Source organism: Rousettus aegyptiacus, unplaced genomic scaffold (genome assembly GCF_014176215.1).
Source record: "Rousettus aegyptiacus isolate mRouAeg1 unplaced genomic scaffold, mRouAeg1.p scaffold_m13_p_5, whole genome shotgun sequence".
NCBI classification, from domain to species: Eukaryota; Metazoa; Chordata; class Mammalia; order Chiroptera; family Pteropodidae; genus Rousettus; species Rousettus aegyptiacus.
Window position 1 is genome coordinate 92,632,139 of NW_023416308.1, and position 23,913 is coordinate 92,656,051.

General features: G+C 32.9%; 1 long non-coding RNA gene across 3 annotated transcripts in view; it reads left to right on the forward strand.

Annotated features, from left to right (window-relative positions):
• LOC107507401 overlaps window positions 1-23,913 on the forward strand; it is a 108,522-nt gene that overhangs the window by 82,195 nt on the left and 2,414 nt on the right. The window contains exons 3-5 of one of the 3 annotated variants that reach the window (XR_001596156.2): window positions 8,140-8,220; window positions 13,163-13,242; window positions 20,854-21,534. This is a non-coding gene — a long non-coding RNA (uncharacterized LOC107507401). Of the gene's footprint in view, window positions 1-8,139; window positions 8,221-13,162; window positions 13,243-14,067; window positions 14,273-20,853; window positions 21,535-23,913 lie in introns of those variants that run through there. The other 2 variants (XR_004951062.1, XR_001596155.2) reach the window with 2 other exon arrangements.

Below are 23,913 nucleotides of genomic sequence, written 5' to 3' on the forward strand. Positions count from 1 at the left end.
CACATGCATAGATAGTTCCACTTAAGGAACACTTTTTTTTTTTTCCTAATGCTACCATGGTTTTCTAGATGTATTAATGTAGTCATATGGAATAAATTATTTTATATTTTTGCACGGTACAAATATCAGGAAGTACTACTAGTGAGAAAAGACTTTCAAGTAGAGCAAAGTTATAATGTTTATCATTTTCTCAATATACATTACCTCTAGATACTTTTGTGCTTGGACTTAAAAATTGCTTATTTTGAAGAAACTACAAAAATATGAGTAAAACTATGTAGTTGAGATATCTTTTTAAATAGCAGTCTACCTTTATGAGTATATAGAGCCAAAGAACTTTTAAAAATTAAATAAAACATAATTATACATTTGATATTGCTTGAATGTGTTATTAAACATTTGAATAAAGTTGACTGTTCTGGAAGAAGATTTTCAGTCATCATTCCTGTATGATTGTATAATTAAAGCTGTTTAAATTTTTGTTGAATTTTAAAGACCAAAGTATTTTACATTGTTCATGTTTCCCTTTGCTAAAAGGAAAAAAAAAAGAGGTTTTGTTAAATAATGTTGGAAATTATCCCATTTAAGTGAACACAAAATGTATAATAAAATTTTAAATATAAAAGTAAAAGCAAATTCAAATGCCTTGCTTAATTGTAATGTCAATTAAAATACAAATGGAAGACATTTTAAAATAAAATGCTACAACTATGAACTTCAAAGGTTTAAAGTCACCCTTGCTACTCCCTAAGTATTTGATCTTTTATTTTTTAACTCAGGATCATATACATTCCTGAGTATGTGTGTTAGTGCCAAGAAAAAGGTATTCTTAGCAATAACCCTTGTCTTCCAAATGGCAAAAGACCATCCAGATTTGACTTAGTGCTTTAAGCGAGTTGAGGGCCTATTTTGTGCAGTTTCAGGATGATATATAGAATACCTATAAACACTTACATTGATTTATTGGGCCATAATGTTCTGCTCAGTGTATGAAAGCAGTGGAGGAAAGGGTTTTATTTTTCTCAGAAGTTTGATGTCAGAGTCTCTTCCTATAGATTCTCATGTTACCATTATGCTAGAAATCTTTTCATTTTAAATGATTTTGTGTATTCGAGCCCCACAATATTAAACCGCTAAATATTATATCTGTCAAATTATTCCAGTATGTCAATACTATTATTTTTATGAGTTGAGCTGGCTTTGTAATTAAACAATTAAACTTTTAAATAATTTTTTCCAAGAAATTAAAGAAGCTCTTAATATATATATATATTTATTTATTAAAGTTATTGGGGGTAACATTGATTAATAAAATCAAATAGATTTCAAATGTACAATTCAACAGTATGTTGTATATTTACCTTGTGTGTTCACTATCCATAGTTAAGATTTCCTTATGTCACCAAATATTTGACCACTTTACCCTCGTCTACCTGGTTCCCTCTGATAACCACTAATCCGTTGTCCATGTCTATGAGTCTATTTGTTTGTCATGTTTGTTTTTTGCTTTTAGATGTGTATCCCACATATGAGCGATATTATGTGGTTCTCAACTTTTTCTGTCTGACTTAATTTCACTTAGCATCATGATCTCAAGATTAATCCATGTTGTCACAAATAGCAGTATTTCATCTTTTCTTATGGCTGGCTAATATTTCATTGTATATGTGTTCCACATCTTCTTTATCCAGTAATCTATTGTATCAATTGCTTCTATGTCCTGGCCACCGTGAATAATGCCACCATGAACATCAGAGCGCATATATCTTTGCAGATAAATGCTTACAGGTTTTTTGGGGGTAAATATTTAGAAGAGGGATTGCTGGATCATATGATAATTCAATTCTTAGTCTTTTGAGGAACCTCTATACTGTTTTCCATAGTGGCTGTACCAATTTGCAGTCCCACCAGCAGTATATGAGGGTTCCTTTTTCCCAACATTTTCTCCAATACTTGTATTACTTGTCTTGTTGATGATAGCTATTCTAACGGATATGAGATGGTATCTCATTGTGGTTTTGATTTGCATTTCTCTAATAGCTAGTGAATTTGAGCATCTTTTCTTATGTCTGTTGGCCATTTGTATGTTTTCTTGAGAGGGGTGTCTATTCAGTTCCTCTGCTCATTTTTTAATTAGATTGTTTGCTTTTTGTTATTGAGTTGTACGAATTCTTTGTATATTTTGAATATTAGGCCCATATCAGAGGCATTGTTTGCAAATATATTCTCCCATTTAGGTATGGCCCTTTGTTTTTTTGGTTTCTTTTGCTGTGCAGAAGCTTTTTAGTTTGATATAGTCCTATTCATTTCTTTTTACTTTTACTTCCCTTGCCTTTGAGGTCAAATTCATAAGATTCTCTCTAAATCCAAGGTCCATGAGTTTAATACCTAAGTTTTCTTCTTTGCAATTTATTATTTCAGGTCTTATATTTAAGTCTTTGATCCATTTTCAGTTTCTTTTGATGTATGGCGACAGTCTAGTTTCATTATTTTGCTTGAGACTCTCCAATTTTCCCAGCACCTTTATTAAAGAGACTTTCCTTTCTCCACTGTATGTTTTGGCTTTTTTGTTGAAAATTATTTGCCTATATATACAGAGGTTTAATTCTGGGTTCTCAATTCTGTTCCATTGGTCTATGTGTCTGTTTTTCTACCAATACCATGCTGTTTTGATTATTGACACTTTGCGGTATAAATTGATGTCAGGCAGAGTGATACCTCCAGCCTTGATCTTTTCTGTAAGGATTGCTTTGGCTATTCAGGATCTTTAGTACTTCCATGCAATTCTGATGATTTTTTGATCTATGTCTTCAAAGAATGCCATTAGGATTTTTGTTTTAGTATTTAGTAAGCATTAAATAATTTTAAATTAAGTTTATTGAGGTAACATTGGTTAATACTATTATATAATTTTCAGATGTACATTATAATTTGACATCTGTATATTCTATTGTGTGTTTACCACCCAAAGTCCAGTTTCTATCAGCTGCCATATATTTGATCCCCCTTTATCAACTTCACCCTTCCCCTACCCCCTTATGTGTGACCCCCTTTACCTATCTACCACCCTTCTCCTCTTCTACCCACTACCCTGTGGTAACCACTAGTCTATTGTCCATGCCCTTGAGTCTCTGTTTGTTTTCCCTGCTCATTTGTTGCTTTTAGGTTTATGTCCCACATATAAGTGATATCATTTGATTTTCAACTTTTCCTATTTGGTTTATTTCACTTTGCATGATTATCTCAAGGTCCATCCATGTTGTCACAAATGAGAGTATTTCATCTCTTCTTATGGCTGAGTAACATTCCATTGTATATATGTACCACAACTTCTTTAGCCAGTCATCTATCGTAGGACACTTCGGTTGCTTCCACATCCTGGCCACTGTGAATAATGCTGCTATGAACATTAATGTGCAAATATCTTTATGGATATGATTTTTTAAATCTTTGGAGTAAATACCCAGTAGAGAGATTGCTGGATCATGTGGTAGATCAATTCTTAGTTTTCTGAGGAACCTCCATACTGCATTCCATAGTGGCTGTACCAATTTGCAGTCCCACCAGCAGTGTTTGAGAGTTCCTTTTTCTCAGCATCCTGTCCAACATTTGTTATTACTTGTCCTGTTAATTATAGATATTCTTACAGGTGCGAGATGGTATCTCATTGTGGTTTTGATTTCCATTTCCCTAATAGGTAATGATGTTGAGCATTTTTTCAAATATTTTTTAGTCATTTGTATGTCCTCTAGGGAGAAGTGTCTATTCAGATCCTCTGCCCATTATTTTTTTTAGATCATTTGGTTTTTTGTCATTATTGAGTTGTATGAGTTTTTTGTATATTTTGGATATTAGGTCCTTATCGGAGGCATTGCTTATGAACATATTTTCCCATTCGGATAGTTCTCTCTTTACCTTGTTGATGGTTTCTTTTGTTGAGCAGAAGCTTTTTAGTTTGATGTAGTCTCATTCATTTATTTTAGCTTTTATTTCCCTTGCCTCTGAGGTCAAATTCATAAAATCCCCTTTAAGTCCAAAGTCCTTGAGTTCTATTCTTATGTTTTCTTCTATGCATTTTATTGTTTCAGATCTCATATTCGGGTCCTTAATCCATTTTGAGTTAATTTTGGTGTGCAGTGATAGACAACAGTGTAGTTTCATTCTTTTGTAGGTGGCTTTCCAGTTCCCCGCACCATTTATTGAAGAGGCTTTCATTTCTCCACTGTATGTTTTTGGCCTTTTTGTTGAAAATTATTTGCCCATATAAATATGGTTCTACTTATGGACTCTCAATTCTGTTCCACTGGTCCGTGTGTCTGTTTTGCTGCCAATACCATGCCATTTAGATTACTGTCACTTCGTAGTATAATTTGAAGTCAGGCAGAGTGAAGCCTCCAGCCTTGCTCTTTTTTCTCAGGATGGCTTTGGCAATGCAGGGTCTTTTGTGTATCCATACAAATCTGATGATTTTTTGTTTTATTTCTTTAAAAAATGGTGATAGGATTTTGATGAGGATTGCATTAAATCTATATAATGCTTTAGCTAATAAGGTGATTTTAACTATGTTGAATCTTTCAATCCATGAACAGGGAATATCTTTTGCTTTTTTTTCTTTCTTCAGTTTCTTTTTATAATATCTTATGGGTTTCAGTGTATAGGTCCTTCACATGCTTCTTTAGGTTTATTTCTGGGTGTTTTATTCTTTTTGTTGCAATTGCAAAAGGAATTGTATTTTTCATTTCTTTTTCTGAAAATTTATTGTAAACATATAGGAATTCTGAATTTTCGTATATTGATTTATATCCTGAAACTTTACTCTAATTATTTATTGTTTTTAATAGCTTTTTGGTGCAGTTTTTAGGGTTTTCTATATAGAGAATCATGTCATCTGCAAAAAGTGACAATTTGACTTGCTCATTCCTTGTTTGGATGCCTTTTATTTCTTTCTCTTGCCTGATTGCTCTAGCTAGGACTTCTAGTACTATATTGAATAATAGTGGTGATAATGGATAGCCTTGTCTTGTTCCTGATTTTAGACAGAAGGTTTTAGTCTTTCTTCATTAAGTATGATGTTAGCTGTGAGTTTGTAATATATAGCCTTTGCTATCTTGGGGTACTTCCCTTCTCTATTCATTTTATTGTTTTAATCATAAATGGATGTTGTATCTTGTCAAATGCTTTTTCTGCATCTATTGATATGATTTTTATCCTTTTTTTAAAATGTTTATTTTGATAGATTTACATATGTGAAAACATCCCTGTGCCTCTGAGATGAAGCCTGCTTGATGATATATAATCTTTTTAATGTGTTGTTGTATTAGATTTTCTAGTATTTTATTTAGGATTTTTGCTCCTTAGAGATATTGGTCTATAGTTTTCTTTTTTGTTTTATCTTTATGAGGTTTTGGTATCAGGGTAATGTTGGCCTCATAAAAATGGTTAAGAATTATTGCTTTTTCTTCAACTTTTTGGAAATTTTTGAGAAGAGCAGGTATTGAATCTTTGAATGTTTGGTAGAATTCACTGGTGAAGCCATCTGGTTCTAGACTTTTACTTTTTGGTAGGTTTTTGATGATTGTTTCAATTTCCATACTGCTGATCGGTCTTTTTGGATTTCCAGTTCTTCTTGATTCAGTCTAGGAAGATTGTATCTTTCTAAGTACTGGTCCATTTCTTCTAGGTTAGTATTCTAAATGATCCTTTGTATTTCAGGGGTATCTCTTGTAACATTTCCTTTTGCATTCTGATTTTGTTTATTTTGTGTCTCTTTTTTCCTTAGTGAGTCTAGCCGGGGATTTGTTGATTTTATTAATCTTCTCAAAGAACCATCTCGTTGCATTAATTTTTTTATGATGTCTTTTTATTCTCAATTTCATTTCATTTTCTCATGTAATTCCTTCCTTCTGCTCACTTTGGACTTCATTTATTCTTCTTTTTCTAGTGTTTTAAGATGTAAAGTTAGGTTGTTTATTTGGGTTTGTTCTTGAAGTTTTTTTGAGATAGGCCAGTAATGATATGAACTTTCCTCTCATTACTACTCTTACTGTGTCAAAAAGTTTCGATATGTTATACTTTCATTCTCATTTGTTTCTGTGTATCTCTTGATCTCTCCTTTTAGTTCTTCTATGACTGAGTCATTCTTCAGTAGCATGATGTTTAATCTCCCTGTATATGTGGTTCTTTTCGCAGTTGATTTCCAGTTTCAAAGCGTGAAGGTCAGAGAATATGCTTGGTACAATTTCAGTCTTCTTAAATTTGTTGAGACTAGTTTTGTGTCCCAACATATGGTCTATCGTTGAGAATGTTCCATGTGCACTAGAGAAGAATGTATAATATGATGTTTTGTGATGAAAGGGTCTATAAATGTCCAGTTGGTTTAATGTGTCATTTAGGGATGTTATTTCCTTACCGATTTTCTCTTTGGGTGGTCTATCCATAGCTGATGGTGGGGTATTTGAGTTCTCTACTATAATGGTGTTTTGTCAGTTTCTTCCTTCAGTTCTGTTAGTAGTTGCTTTATGTACTTTGGGGCTCCTCGATTGGGAGCATAAATATGAGTAAGTGTTATGTCTTCTGATGTATGGTCCCCTTTATCATTTTGCAGTGTCCATCGTTGTCTCTTGTTACTTTTTTATCTTGAAGTCTATTTTGTCAGATATAAGTACAGCTGTACTTGCTTTTCTGTAGATGGCATTTACTTGGAATGTTGTTTTCCACCTTTTTACTTTGAGTCAATATTTTTCCTTACAGCTGAAATGTGTCTCTTGAAGGCTGCATATGATTGGGTTTTGTTTTTTGATCCAGTATGCTGCTCTGTGTATTTTTATTAGTAAGTTCAGTCCATTTACACTTAGGGTGATTATTGAAATATGAGTTTTTCCTATAGCTATTTTATCTTTTGTTTTGTGGTAGCTTGGTGTTTCTGCTGATTTTTTTTTTTTTTTTTTTTTTTTTTTTTTTTTTTTTTTTTTTTTTTTTTGTCATAGTGGTTCTATCTGTTTAATTTGGTAGTGGTTTTGGGTTTTTTCTCTCTGTTCCCTCTCTTTTATGTTATGTGTCTCAGTTCTGGATTTTGTATGTGTGTGGTTACCATTAAGTTTATGTAAAAGAAAGCTACACACACACACACACACACACACGCACGCACGCAGTAATCCTTTTTCTTCCACATGTGCTTTATCCTCTTTGCAGATTTAGATCTTTACTTCCTCCCCTTTTCTATTTTTGTTGTCTCACATTGTCCCTCTTTATTCTGTATTATCCTTTCTAAGTCGCAGTAACTATTGTCTTCTCTTTTTAAAGTTTTTTTTTGTTGTTGTTTTATTTTTTTTTTTAGCTTTAACCATTATGTAATATTTGACCTCATAATACCCTGTTCTTCTTCAGGGTTGCTTTTTTCTACTTCTGCCTGAATGTTGGTTATCTTATACATAGTTATGTATTTTTTTTGTCCTTTAATTTCAGGTCAAATGACCCCCTTCAGTATTTTATGTAATACAGGCCTTATAGTGGAAAATTCCCTCAGCTTTTGTATGTCTGTAAAGGTCTTTTATTTCTCCTTCACCTCTGAAGGAGAGCTTTGCTGAATATATTATACTTGGCTGGTAATTTCTTTCTTTCAGTAGTTTGAATATTTGGTTCCACTCCCTCCTAGCTTGTAAGGTTTGTGCTGAGAAGTCTGATGATAATCTAATGTGTTTTCCTTTATAGGTTGCTGTCTTCTTTATCGTTATTCTTCTCTTTCAGTGAGTTCTTCATCTCCACTTCTATTTGGCTCTTTTGTAGACTTGCAATCTCCTTGGTAAAGTATTCCTGTTTGTCGATTTTGTTTCTAAGTTCTTTGATCTATCAGAATTTTTTGCATCTCATTGAATTTTTTTTTTCCAGAAATGCAATCTTAAATTCTCTGTCATTTAAATCACACCTTTCTATATCTTTAAGCTTATTTTCTGGAGATTTTTAATTTTCTTTCAGAGCTGCCTTGTCTCCTTGGTTGTTCATGGTATTTGATGGACTATTTCTCCACCTAGGCATTAATGGGAATGTAATCTCCCTCACCCCCCTTTTTAAAAAAAAATTGTTACAGATTTATTTCTCTTTAGCAAGTTGATAAGAGGTTTTTCTTTTTATTTCTAACAGGTGGTACCCAAGCTTTCTGTACTACCCAAGCCTTCTGGATATTGTCTTTGAGGTTAAGAATGCCCTTTTTCCTCTGGAAAGGTATGTATCTCCTCTATGACCAGGTCACCTCAGTCCCAGGGTTCCACCCCTATGAGGGAATGTGAAGGGCGATGGAAGTCCAAGCCTCTGAAAAGGGCCTGAAGCCCCAGGACTATAACAACTGTCAGGTGCAGTGCTTTTACCGCTGCCTTGTGAATTAGCCTAACTGGGTGGGGGTGGGAGGATTAGGAGAGGCCAGCTTTGTGTGTGACTGTTTTCCTTCCACTGGTGCTATGTGTGTTTAAGTTCTGGTTATGCAGTATCCCCTATGACTCGGTGTTCATGCTTGGAGGGTGGAAGGGGTGGGGCAGGGAGAGCACTCTCTGGGATGGTGAGAATAGGCAGCCAGGGTCCATGGCTCAGCTTTCTGCCTGGCAAAGGCGGTTGCTAAGACACAGTTGTAGCCCCTCCGTGCTCCATCTCTGCTCTGTTCTCTGAGCTCCACTGTGTGGAATATGCTTATCCTTCAGGCAGGACTGTTTGAGGCTTCAAAGAGCCAAGAACCCATTTCATTGTTGTTTTCCTCTCCCCTTCACCTTGCCAGGAGCTTCAGGCTGCTTTCCACAGTACCAGCCTCTGTCTCTTTCTACCCACCTCCCTGTCTCACTTGCACATAGCCCTCCTTCCCGAGATCTGATGCACAGATCTGTCAGATGTGCTTGTGTGAAGGTTGGACGTTATTTGTTGGGATGTAGATGTTCAGCTTCTTGTAGTTTCAAGGGGAGAGGTCAGGAGAGATCCCTCACACGGCCAAGCTTCCAAGGTCACTCCCAAGAAGCTCCTAATAAAGGAAAGTTTTATTTTATGAAAATTAGTGATTTTTTTTGGCAGTACAGTGAAAGTCACTAAAATTTAAAATTTACCTAGCTTTAATTAAATGACTAGAATAATCCAGGATAAAAATTTTAACTTTTTAATTTAAATATTTCCTACAGTATGATATACAAAAGAAATCTCAACAAACATGATTATTTTACATAGATGCCATTGGAAATTGCCTGAACTAGTTAAAAACTGAGCAATATAAACAAAACAAATTAACATCATCTACTGCTTCTCCTGGGGACAGTAAATTTAATTTAAATTTAGAACACTAATTGCTGCAGTTAGAACATTGTTAAAAATTAACTGATACTACTAAAAGTATAGGTGTGACAGCTATAAGAAATGAGTAAATTAAATAGAGTTCAACTATGCAGGCAAATGTCAATGCTTAATTGGTAGTTCATTATTACATTAACAAGGAATAGAAGATTTATCATGCAAACGAGTCCCAATACAATGAAGCCACATCTGTAATCGATTATATGATTATCAGTCATTAAAAACCATTTGGTCTAATTTAAAGATGCTTCAGTGAACATACATTTGTTAGAATTAAAAATGTAGAAAGGCAAATGAAGTAGTAAAATTTCACTGTTTTAAGGAGGTAAATAGAACGTAAAAATTGATTATACAAATACCTTAGAACTTTATTTCTTGTATTATATAAATGACCTGTAAAGTGGGAAGTGATTTTTGAAATCATTTATTCTCTGCTCACAGAGTCGATTCCTCCTCACTTAGCAATTTAGTGGCCGTGCTAAATATAAACACCACTCCTATAGTCCCTTTCTTGTGGATTTTCCACTGACTATATATACCATGTAGTCTTTCTTTCTGAAAAACATTTAATAATTCATTGAATATAATTAAAATTCTGTTCTATTTCAGTTGAATTTCATGATACATAATCCTCGTCCTCTGGTCTCCTGAATTGGTTTTATTAGAAAGAAAAGCAGTTTAAGAACTTTATTCACATCAAATGCAGTATCACAAGGTTTCAATATTCTCTTTCTTTCTCCTGAGACCTAGAAACCTGTCTGAAAATGACTACACTCAGCAGACTAAAAAACATGATTTTCTCTATTGTAATGATTAACAGACATATAAAGACATCTAAAAATATTCTCTATGCAAGGTGAATTTGGTCAGGTGCAAAGAGTGCAGAACAGAGTGAAATTACTGCACTTTTCCAGACCTTGGTTTCTTATTTTTAGAATAAGTTAGATTAAATGCTTTATATACTCCCAGTGAGCTCTCATCTGACTCTCAGTTTGTCTCCACATGTTAAAAGGTTAACAAGACTGGCATTAATTTAACATTTTTGAATTTCACCCAATAAATTATCCTGACTATATTACAATAAAACTAGTGATTTCTATGATTAATATTTCAAAAGGGGCCTATAGAGATAAATGTCATCTGGTGTTTCAAGGACACACAAATTAATAAGAATAATAATATGAGAGTGTAAAGAGGGATTTTTTTTTTTTTTTTTTTTAGGTGCTAGAGAAGAGTTTGTGACATTCACTCTCCAGAATGGGATCCCTCCTTTTTGAAAATGGGCAAATGAGCTTGAATGTGTTATTCTTTCAATTATAAACAATAAACCCTAATAAAAACAAACTAGAATAGAAGTTTTTTCTAAAGTTTTAAGTGTACAAGTACTTCATGCGACCCAAGAGTAAGAATGCAGTTAGCTCTCGCAAGAGTGGAAAGAGAATTCTTCATTAATTCATTTGGTCCTCTCGTGCCTTTGCATGCCTCTCTTCCTTCTTTACTGTCTATCTTACTTCAGTTCTTCTAGAACTGGCTTTCTCTGCAAGAGCCAGAAGATAAGTGAATCGTGGCTCAAAAGAGCTATTGCTTTAGTTCTATTTTTTTACAGAGACTAAATGACCATCTCTGAAGAGAGATGTTACTTGCCCTGTTAATCAACCATGATAAGTACAGATAGGATCACATGGTGAAAATGTGACTCTTGGAGGCTTAGCTCTGTCTCTGTGGAGTACATTATTCCTGGAACAGGGATAGTGGTTCCTGGAGTGAATGAAAAAAATATGTATTATAAGTATTTTTTCCTTCAGTTCTGAGCATAATGTACATTACAAAGACAATGCTAAAGAAATAATTTTGAACAGATGACTAGAATAACAGTTAATTTCTCACCTACCATCCTTTATTTGTGGAGGTTTATTTTGCCTAACTGCATTAATTTATGAAGGAACGAGAAATAATAACTCCATTTAATGAACTCTTATTGCATGTCAGAAACTATGTTAAATGCTTTACACGTAATTAATAGAGTTAAGCATTTAATTGTTTTATTGAACATCTCATTTTTCAGGCACTTTTCAAAGGACTGGAGATTCAGCTACATGAAACATTTCGTTGCAATCGTGAAGCGTATTCACAAAAGAAAATAAAGGGTGCTATGGCAAAGTAGAATCAGGAAGTTTATCTTACTTGATATTCACATAAACCCAGTTAGATAGTGTCACAGATGAGTTATCTGACATTTAGCGTTATTAATTTCTTTACCAAGTGCCCAGAAGGGTGGGAGGGATCCTAAATTAGAAGTCAAGCATTTGATGCAGAAGTCCTTGCTTTGTTATAATGAGGAGATGTTAAAACTTGGAAGTTGCTGTGATGCACACAAAAAATCAAACAAATAGTTAGTTTTTCCTGGCACAGACGAGGGCTAGAACTCAGGTTTGCTGACTGGGAAACACACTCTTTCTCCTGCTGTGCATTCTCTCTACAGAAACAGATGAAAAGTACAGAAAGAGTGGGTTCAGCTTTCTGATGAACTACATTAGCAAGAAATGCCAAACCAATTTAGCTTTTGTTACTAGCGGTGGCACAAAATCTTCATATCCACACATCCGTAGATTTACTTTTCTGACAGAAAATCAGTTTTTTGTAAAAGTGGTACTGGTGCAGATGGAATATTTTGAATTTTATTTACACGAAGTCATTTAAAGGAAGAAAAGTTTGATGTCCTATATTTTAAAAAATAAGATTTATTTTAGTGCCACGTCACAAATAAGGAAAGAAATGTCTTTGTTTAAAAAACCCTTGAGTTTGTATGTCCTACAACAATAGGTTGTTGCCCTGCAGTTTTTCATTGCTGAGCATAATATAAAAGTCAGATGATTATGATTGAAGTGTGAATCTTATTCTCTATGAAAGAATTGGGCTTTTCATTAGGCGATATATTCCTTATGTAATTTTAGAATTTTATATTTTTTCTGTTTATTTTGTATGGAGAAATTCTGCTCTAAATTCTTAAAATTACTAATATTAATAAATCACTTTATAGCAACTTGGTAACTGTTACTAATGATAGCTAAAATTTGAAAAGTTACCACATGTTCAGTATGCCTCCATTAGTAAGGCAACAGCCAACAGGACTATGCTGAGCCAACATAACAGGACACACATGTGTTTCAAAACGTTACTAAGAATATATAGTCGAAATAAGTTTACTTTTTAGTGATAAAAACAAGAACTGTAGGGAGAGTTTCCCTCTAAGTGATTCATTATTTCTCACTGTATTTTAGTTTTTGCTGGACGTTATGGTCCGAGTATGATATAATTTATTCTCTCGTCCTGAAATTTAATATGAGGGGCTAATGAAAATTGACATCCTTTAAAGCATAACATAAAGCAGTAAGTCATATTTAGAACTCTTAAAGATTCAAAATGTTTTCTCATCATTTTAACTTGAGCATTGAGATTATTTTAATGTGGTCCTTATACTTTTAAATTGAGAGATTTCTAATGCTAAGTGAAATCTAGATATAGCATGATCAAGAAAGTCACATACTTTCAGTTCTTCCAATGTTAAACAAATTAATGGAGATTTTGCACTTGTCATATTTCTTATGGTATTCCAGAAAGATTAATGTCGTATAAAGACATCAAAATAATTAAACATTTAAAGCAAACAAAATAATCTAAACAATTTCTCATACAAGTTTGCTATAATCTCTGTTTATATTCTTTTTTTTCAAATAGCACTTTTTTGTCTGAACTTAGTTCTTAAGTGAGTTAGGTGGTGTGAAATAGTAGTCTTTTGCAGTTCAATAATATATTTTATTATTATTTTCTTCCACAGTTTTGAACCACATGGACTGTGAAATATATATGCAAAAGTCACTATGCCAGTGGAGTTAACTCTACTGGAAACAAAAGAGAGTAAGTAATTAAAAGTGCAGCAAGTGAAATTTCTTTGCTAAGAAATCTGCAAATTTAGACAAGTTAGAAAACCTTTCAGTAGTTAGTTTCTTCATCTATAAGGTTTGGGTAATAATACTAAAATATCCTAGTGGTTTTCTGATGGTTAGTGAGAATAATGCTTCATAAATTTTATCTTTGCCATAATTATATATCCTCACTACTTATATTTCTCTGTTTTCTATATTATTCCATATTTCTTAATTCTTCTCAAAAGATGAAAACTATGGTCTTTTATGGGAAGTCTCCAAAAATAGCAACTTGTAGAGGAAGCAACAGATGTGGATAAAGCGTGAAGATCTCTTGATCTCTGCAGTTGTCGGTTCTTTCAACATACTTTCTTTTATCTCTTTTGATACTTTTCAGTTTTAGATTGACATACTTTCAGTGAGATTTTGATTAACTACTATGCCAAATTTGTATAGCATTAATAATAATGACAAAAAGGATGATAAGAATTATAGCAACTATTTATAAATAGCCAACTTAGTGAAATCACTTTATGTTTGTATACATTAGTTCATTAATTGAATGAAGTATGAACTATAATTAACTTAATTTTATAGATGTAAAACTACAGTTTGATTAGCTATAATATGATAGAGTGAGAAAAAGAGTTTTGAAACTTGAAACTATGCACTGAGTCTCCAAATAACTTTCTCCTTTTCCTTATTTGTATAAACATGTTTTAAAAGTTAGACCTTCATAAGTTGCCAAAATTTGTATTTCATGTGCTTTAGATAAAAATAACAGTAGTTATGTTTTTTCATAATTTTTTTCTAAAAGCACTTTAATATCAGAATTCGTGTCTGCTGAGAAAAAAAAGAGAGGGAGAAAAGGAGCAAGGAAGAGTGAGAGAGAGAGAAAGAACTACAGGCAAAAACACAGAATCTTCCTACTAACATGTTAAGTATTTCATTCCTTTTGACTTAAAATTTTTATGAAATATTGATTGTTCTTTTCAGTTCTTTAAAATCAATAAGGTTTTTTTTTAAATGATGGCCATATTAAAAAATTATGTCTGAATTACAATCTCCAGAAATCTAAATTTTAGGAACATAAAACAGTGCATAATTTACAATTCATTCTGAGATGATTTTATTTCAGTTATCTTATTTGAATAGCTATCAATATTTATAAAGCTAGATTCTTTTTGTGCTAAGTTTGCATTTTGTATTTATTTCAAACTTTTGTGGAAATCTGAGATTATTTTCAATATGTTGGTTTTATACATATCAAAAGTATTTCCACATAATTATGAAGATAGATTTTTAGATTAACTTAAGCTGATTCTGTTTAAATGGAAGTGCATTAGTGTACTTTAGTTTTGTAGAAATAAACCTTTAGAAATATAATTTCTGGGTCTTTGTACTCTTAAAAGTTATGAATTGATATTTTTCTTACAGATGCTTCAATTTGGTAGAAATACATGATTTGGTAATAAGAATTATGCAAATATTCTTCAATTCGTTGCAGTCATTTTATATTAGCAGGTACATTGGCAGTGTTCCACTTAGCGTATTTTGCACTATGTAATTTAGTTTTTTTTTTTTTACAAAAGAGAATAAAATAATTCATCAGAAATAAAAAGATTTTTTTAAAATTTGTAATTCTGTTACAAGGTAGAATGAACTAAGCTAGTAGCAACCTATAACTCTCACCAAGAACAAAAATTGGATAAAACAAAAGAAATATTTTTATTTATATAATAGTTAGGTGCTGAGGAAATAAACACTTGAGAGACCAATTTACCGGGATGATAAAACCTCAACAAGGTGCCATTTCCCCCCTAGGGATTTGCCAATTCCACTTACTCCCTGTGGTTGAGATTCAAATTTTGTATTTGTATATGGCTGTTGAAAAGGGCACAGAAAAAAAATAGCGCTTTTTGAAGATGCTGGCCTTGGCGTGTGCGTAGGTTTACCCTCAGCATGTTTGCTGAAATCTGGGACTATATCGTGTGGAAACTAAAAAATTAAACATAATTCTACTAACATACCAAATGGAATTTCAGCAGTCTCATGAAACACAAATGAGAGGTTAGAATTTATTATAGGAAGGAAACCTGTAAACAACACTGGGTTGTCTCTTCAATATTATGGATGGTTAGGGATAAATCAGCGGTAGAGTGAAACTTACAGTACTGTGAACAGTCCTTAACTCATCATATTCTTGAATTGACAGTCATAATCTTCTACTACTTTATTAGCCTAGCAGAGGGAATTGTGAACCTTCTCTGGAGGAATATAATATTTGGAGCCTTTGTAACTGTTCTATACACAATTTCTGGCAATCAAAAAGCACTATATGTGATAAAATATAGCAGTACATAAATGAAAACCAGGATTAAAAACAGACAACAGAAACAACTGCAAATGATGTATATTTATGTAATAGATGGCAAGGAATTTAAAATAAATTTACTGTAGAAACCAATAGAAGAAAATAAACGATGGAGAATCAAAATTTCAAATAAGGAATAAAATGCAAATTCTAGAATTAAAGACATCACCTGACATGAAGACAGTTTTTAAAAAAATTTAACAGAAGACTAAGTGCAGCTAAAAAGAATCATCAATGCAAAATACTAACTGAAGCACATAAAAAAAAGGAAACATAAAAATGAGTTTTAGAGATATGTGAATAAAAGTTTAAATAAAAGTCCAAAAGATATCTAAATGTAGTAGTCCCCTCAGAAGACAGGAGAGGAAAGGAAGAGAAATAATATTTGAAGAGATAATGACTAAACGTTTTTCCCAGAAGCCCTATATTTGTTAGAAATCTGTATTTGTTACGAATTCAAGACTAACAAATGCAAAGGATACAATGCATAGGTGCGTCACAGAAGACTGTTGAGGAACAAAGAAACAGAATTTTCAAAAGACAGTTCTCAAAAGGTGGGGTACAGGTGGGGTAGAGAAGAAATAAGATGTTCAAGGAACAATGAAACTTAAAGCTGACTCTCCCGCAGACGTCATGGAACAGAGAAACTTGGAATAACATATGGAAAGTGTTCAGATAACTGCCAATGTAAATTTATACAAAGTAAAATAGTGCTTCAAAAATGAAGGCAAAATAAAAATGTTTTCTGATATATAAAAACATAATTTATTGTCAGTAAACCAGCACTGAAAGATATACTAAAGAGAGTTCATAAGACAGAAGGAAAATGGTCCTGGAGAAAAGCACATATTTCAGAGAAGAAGTAGAAAAAGGATAGTTCAAATATATACATATATATATCAACACAAAAATGGAGAATGAAATGAAACATTAATTAGGAATAAATATTAAAAAGTTTTGCAAGAACTCAACACTTAAACCTATAAAGATTATTGAGAGAACTTAAAGATTAAATGAAGAGTCATGTATTAATGAATTGAAAGACTCAATATTATAAAGATGCCAATTCTCTGCTATATTATTTTCTTAAATGCACTCCCATTGAAAATCTCAGCATATTTTTAAAATTTATGTGAAAATTGGTAAGCTGATTTAATTATATATTTAGTAACTCCAAGATTCAAGAATAGATAAAATAAACATGAAGGAAGAAAGCAGGGGTAGGGGACCTAATTATCAGTTATTAGAATAATTAAAAAGAATTCAATTAACAGACATAGTATATTTAATAATATGTTATAATTTTCAATTGATTGTCAGTCATCAATTTATTAGAATCTTAGTTTGAATCAAAGTTAAAATTAGGGCTACTGCTGTTTCCTGATTCTAATTTTGAATGACTGACATTAGATTTTTACTTTACATTTAAAAGACAGGAAATTCCGTTGATTTGAATTAAATAATTAGTTGTCTCTGCCTCTGTTCCATGCAGTATTGAGCAGGTGTATACTGAGGACTTGCTATACTCTCTGTAAACAATATCATCACATAGAAAAACTGCTTAGTGACAGGCATTTACTGCTATGTCATAGGAAGTGATTTTAAGTATGTTTCTTATATTTCCTTATGAAGCTTTAATTTTTAACCTTTCATGTTTAAATTTAAAATACTTAAGATATTGATTTTTGTATATAATATGAGGTGGGGGACATAACGATATCCAGTTGCCTCAGCATTGTTTATCAAAATCTATCTATTTTCTGTACATTTCAGACCATCTTTTGTTTAAATAAGAAAGATGTACATATAAGAAAATTTGTGTGCATTTACTTCTTAATTCTCTATTTTTTGGTGTAATTTTCTATATTTTCCATAATTTTGTAATATCTTTTAATATCTGTATTAACATCATTTTGGCTAACTACCCTTTTTTCTAAAGCTAATACCCACTTTGTGTTTGTAATTAACTGAATCGCCTTTGGGCACTAACTCATGTCCTGTTTTTATTAGGAAAAAGTCCCTGACCACATAAACTTGTGTGTACATGAGAAAAGTAAATATAGTTTATGGAAGGTTTTTCTAATGAAAAAAAAAATACTGTAACTTTAAGCAAATTGTTTAGTCTCTCTGTACTTCAGTTTCCCTACCCAAAACATTTGAATTGTAATAGTAGTTTCTCTATAACAATATTGTTAAGATTAAACTTGATATGTATATAAAGTGCCTTATACAGTGTCTGCCACATAGTAATGTTTCCCAAATTTTTAAATATTGTGGTTATTTTATTTTTACTATTTTATTTTGGATGGGAGTGGGAGCATTATGGATGAAAGGCCAGGAATAATTAATTCATGGTCCTCTGCAATTTCTCTGATTGGAATTTGTGATGAGCAGAGAGAGATAAGTTAAGGGAACAGATTACTCTCCTCATTTAAATAGGTAATAGTTTTAGAAATAGAAATTGAAAATCAAAATGATGTCAGTCCAGGGAGATTTCACGCAGAAAGTGATGTAGTGCAGTCTTGCCCAGGGTCTGCTCCTCCCCCTTCATCACAGCATCCAGTTAAGTTAACAATAAATGAGGCATACGTGCTTTGAAAAGTTTTAGGCTTTCTAAAATACATTTTAACAAATAAATAAAGACGATAACGATCACATGTAATAATTCTTAAATGACACATTTCTATAGCATGTAATAAAAAATATGTTTTACCCTGTTGCAACATGTGAAAATGAAGAATCACTTTCTTTAGGGGAAGGAAATTTCTAAGTCGTATCATGTTTACTACATGTTTGACACTGTTCTATGTGCTTTACATATATATTTACTAACTCAGTCTCCATTTAAAAAAAACATACTTGGAAGGTGTCATTTTTATTGACATTTTCCACATGTCAAAATTGAAACTCATACAATTTAATTTGCCCAGTCACTCACCCAGTAAATGACAGAGCCAGAATCCAAACCCAGCTGTCTAGCTTTGAAATTAATACAATATAGAAAATCAATAGAATATTTTTAAAAACTTTAATACACTGTAGAAAAAAATTATTATGTTACCAGAATGCTATCAGTACATTTTTATGAAAACAAGTATAATGACCAAAGTAGAGTGTCATGTGATTTGGAGGACAGAAGACTCCTCTGGCTTTCAGGTTAAAATATCTTCAACATGATAAACTAGGTTCTCTACAATATAGTCAGTGTTTATCACTTTGGCCTCACCATCCAGCATTTCCTTAAACATCTCCTGTCTGCAGGTATTTTTAATACTATCACATGTCTGAAAGTTTCTAATCACACCAGGCTCTCTTCCTTACTCTGAATCAGTTGATTCCTCTTGAATAGAATCACTCACCCCAACCCCACATCCAAGCCACCTCTTTCACTAATGGTTTCTCTCACAAACAGAATCAATCTTTCCTTTATAAATCATTTATATAATTTGATATTTTCACTCAATATGGATTTATTATTCATCTATCCAGTTCTCCAACTCGATTTTAATAAAAGATTAGGTCTTTTTATTCACTTCCATGTTTCTATTCCTTAATTTAGTGTCAGGCACATAGTGTTTATCAAAAGTAATTTATTATATGAATTAACAATTTGCTGAATGAATATATGGAAAGGATGTATGAAATAAGTCTTATAAAGATTTGAGATTTGGGGGTGTAAATGTTTTGGAATTATACTCATTGACATATTTTTCAGTCTTTAAACAAATTATTTATGAAACATTTATAATGCTCAGTTTAGAGTGTATGTGGTTCGGGAGATGGGCAGTTAAATGTGAGTCAGGGTACTGGAAGTCCACAGAAAAGCTGAGAGTGTTCATAATGGATGCAAACAATTGTAAGACATGGTAGAGGATAACAAAGGGTATAAGAGATGTGCTGATAAAGTGCTAGAGAATTTCAAAGGAGAGAAAATTTCCTTTTATCAGGGAATAAAGGATTTTTTTCACGTATTCTATTACTTCTGTGTTATATTTAAGAATTTTTCCAGTGCCTTGTTCAGTGCTGAGCGCATAGTAGATTCTCAATTTTTATGGCATAATTATATGATTTAGAGATATAGATATGTGCAAGGAGAACATTCAGAGAGAGAGGTAGGTAAAAAAAATCTCAGAAGCAAAAACAAGTATAGCCAGTATGGTGAGGGCAAAGTGTATATCTGTTTTAAGTAAGAGAGTGAAGTGTGTGGGGGTGTGGTGGGAATGAAGATTCAGAGGGAATAGCATTGCGCTAGAATGTTTATGGATTCTATCCAGCAGAAATAGAAAAGGAAAAATAACTCAGACTAATTTCATAACAACTTTATTACAATATAATTCACGCAATATGTTTTATTAAATTGTACAATTCAGTAGTTATTTTTTTTGCATATTCAAATAATTGTGTAACCATCATCATAAATAATTCCTGCATAATTGAGTCCTGATACCAGTGTCTCAAGGTTATTATAATTAAACAACATGTTTACAAATCACTCAATAAAGCATCTGGCTCCTATTAAACATGGCTTAATAAACGTCAGCCACATATTGTTACTATAGTAAATCAGAAGTGACAGAAAGTCTGTGAAATGTCCCTATAGTGATCTGAACCTCTGAGTGCCACAGTCATTAAATTTGGAGCAAAATTTTTGACCTGCCTCAAATAATGTTCAGAAAACATCTATAAACACCTAGTTAAGTTTTACCAGTCATTGAAAAGTGGATCAATAGGAGACAGTAAATCATCAAATCTAAGGAACTAGCTAAATTGACAGCATACCCCTTGATGAAGGGGCTTACTACCAGGAAATGTTTTACCAGCAGAGGTCAAAGATGAGACAGCCACTGAGAACCTCCCATGGCCTTCTAATGGTGCAAGTGCCCCTTTTAACCTGTCCCTTAGCATGTTAGAGATAAAAGTTTCCCTGTACTTTTTTTCAGCAAACCTTTATGGTATATGAATTTCAAATGTAAGAAGATACAAGAGCAGCTGTCTACATTCTGTGGTTTATGGCTTAAAATGTTTTTGAAGCCTTGTTTAGAATGCCAGCTATTGAAAAATCTCAGCGAAATGAAAGACAGAAGATTATATGAATTTCCGTTCAGTTAGGACTGTGTGTGTTTGGGTACATGTATGTGTGTGTGAGTTTGATTGCATGCTTGCACAATGTCATTCATGGACATTCATGTTCTTCCTATGGTTGCTAAGATTTCACTGTTCTTCCAACAGGCAAGACAAGCAAATGTACATCATTTGGAGATCACCTGGTATAACCCCACTTTTCACTATGACTTCCCAAGGGGGCACAAAAAGCTATATGAAGAACCAATTTTAAAAATCAGTTTAAGAAAAACTTCTGTAATTGTGTAAGGAGCTCCATAAACCATTTACCTAGTGAAACTCTCATGACTGGTGAAAGTTATAAAAGAACAACCATTTGTCCTGGAAATTGTCCTAAGGACAGAGTAAAGATGCATATGATGGACACAGATCATAAATGTGGTGCATTAAAGAGATGTGGGGTTTTTCTTTGTGACATGGAAAGAAGAGAAGTAGTTTACATGTACTGAATACTCACCTTGTTTCTGGCAGTGTGCTGTGTGTTTTTAATTATGTTATTTAATTGAAATCTCACAAAAGCTCCAAAAAGTTACTGCAAGTAAAGTGATTCTGTAACTTTCACTTGAAAGGAGAGAGCAGTTCATTTATAGTGTAGTTGTATTTAGTGAGCGTGCCCCTTATGGCAGACATTGGGTTAGGTCTTGGGGATGTAGTGTCCAACAGATGGATACCATTGTTATCTGTGTAATGGGGGAGCAAACGTTAAACAATCACTAAACTCACAATATTTATAATGTCATATCTGTTTTACCACAAATACATTGATTAAGTTATTAACTGCTTACTATATGCCAGGATTTGAGCTGCATTCTTATTTATGTAAGAATCTTACATATGATAGCTGACATTTATTTGACAGATACTGTTTTAATTCTTAAAATAGACTTATAATTTAGGTTCTGTTGCTAACCATATTTTATAGTTGCTGAAACCAAGACGCCTGGAAGTAGTAGTAGTAACTTATCTAAGATCTTACAGAGCCAGTAAATGGAAGAAAAAAGCTTTAATCCTGGGCGTGTGTGTATGTATGTAGGTATGTATGTATGTATGTATGTATGTATGTATGTATGTATGTATATATATATATATACATTTTTTTTTCCTAGCAGCTTAGTTGTGCATATTACCCACAACTTCTCAGTTAATTGTCACCACCATTTCTTACATAATTTATAAACAACAGGGCTGGACTTCCGAGCCCTGTGAACCTGTGCTTTGAACCTCCCTGCCATGCTGTCAACGTGTGAACCAGGAACAGAACAAACAGTACTTGGGGCTGTGAGATGTATAAAGAGGAGATTTGATCCTGAGAAGGTATCAGTCAGGAAGAGACACTAAGGTTGAGTCAGGTGAGCTGTGTAATGGTTACTTAACAGAAGGAGGAGGGAGAGAAACAATGTGCTGGAGCAGAGGAAACAGGATGTGAAAATCTTAGAAATGGCAATAAACTTAAGGTATTAAAGAAAGGTCAGTGCAGATGGTGCATGTTAAGAGGACAGGGAAGTGAAGAGGTGGGTCTGGAAAGATAGGTTGTGATCAGCTTATGAATAGGTTTAAAAAAAAAACGAAAAACAAGAAAGGGAATGTTGACCATCACTTTTAAATAGAGCCAGGCAGAGATCATACCTCAGTTTCTGATTTCTAACTACTGTTGCATTTTTCTAGTAATTCTTAGATTCAACTTTAGTTCTTGTTTTTCATAATTTGTCAGGTGCTCTTTCAACTTCATGAGAAAAATTAGGTAGCTGATGTGGAAGATTCCTACTGCTTCTATCAGTAGCTGTGAGGAATCTGCATATTGGATATTTGTGTTTAAAATTTTCAGTAAAAAATCGTTACCCAATGTTAGTGAATTAGAATAAAAAAAAAAACAGAAGTCTTTGCTCATCAGACAAGAACACTTGGTAAGTATTCAAATATATTACACATAAAAACAAATAGCTGAACCTAAAATTGATTTTTTGTTGCAGCTTTATTTAATGAATCTATTAAGACCTGTCAACTATTTAGCTATAAGTATAAATCCTACATACATTTTGTACTTCCAAAAGAGCATTAATTATCTATTTTGGGCACAAATTTCATAAGAACTATAATTGAGTGGAATTACTTGTTTGTTTGCCTTTGTAAGATTCTCTCAAATCTCTACCAGGAATAAAATAGTTTAAAATAAGAAATTCACAAGATTTGGGGTTTATATATAAATATTTTAAAAATAATCTACAATGAGAAAAAATTCTATATCAAAAGTACTTACATGTTTATATAAATATAGACATGTTATAAATAGTTTAGATATCACATATAAAAAACTGGTGCATTGGTATTAGGTTTAATATGAGAAGGCTCTGAAATATAACTTAGTTTTTCACTCACACTATCTAAAGAACACTGTGGGCTAAAAAAGACAATGAAGTATTCACAAAGATGTGCTTTTGACACATTTAGAATACAAGGCTGACTCTGTATACCTTTGTCTCTGCCTCTATTTCTGCATATTTACCTTTCGGTAAAATCGTGCCAGATTACCCACTTCCTGTTGTTCTTCACCTCTGTATATTCTGTTTCCTCTGCCTGGAGTGCCTTTTCTAATCTCAACTTTCCCCTGCACTTGTGCTTCTTACATTGTTTTAAATTTTTATCTCTAAGTCACTCCTTTGAACTTTTCATCTTTCTTCCTTTTCCTACATGTCACTTCATCTTGTTATAGTGCATTTTTTTTTCTGCCAAGTTATGCTATTTATTTATATGTACATTTTCCATGTTACTACCTTGGAATATAGGAAAAATGTTCTAATCATCGTTGTGTCTTTCGTTTCTAGTGCAGTAACTAAGACTTAGTTGGTGTTTATTAAATGTTCACAGAATGAAGTTAGGATGAGTGGATGTTTAACAGGCAGGTGAAGTCAGGCGTGTGGACTTCAAGGCATGGGAGTAATGCATGTATTGGTAAGTGGATGCCAGAGAACATGTTGTGTTCTGGCAATGATGATGTATACAACATGTATGGGGAAAGTTCCGAGCGAGAATCCAGAAGGGGAGACAATTAAAAGGGAAAAAGTTGTTCCAAGTTGTGAAGCTTGTTTACTTTGCCAGGGAGTTTTGTTGGCCTTTGGTAAACAAAGACCTAGGTCAGGAAATGAGAGGATCAGATATGTGTTTTGGACA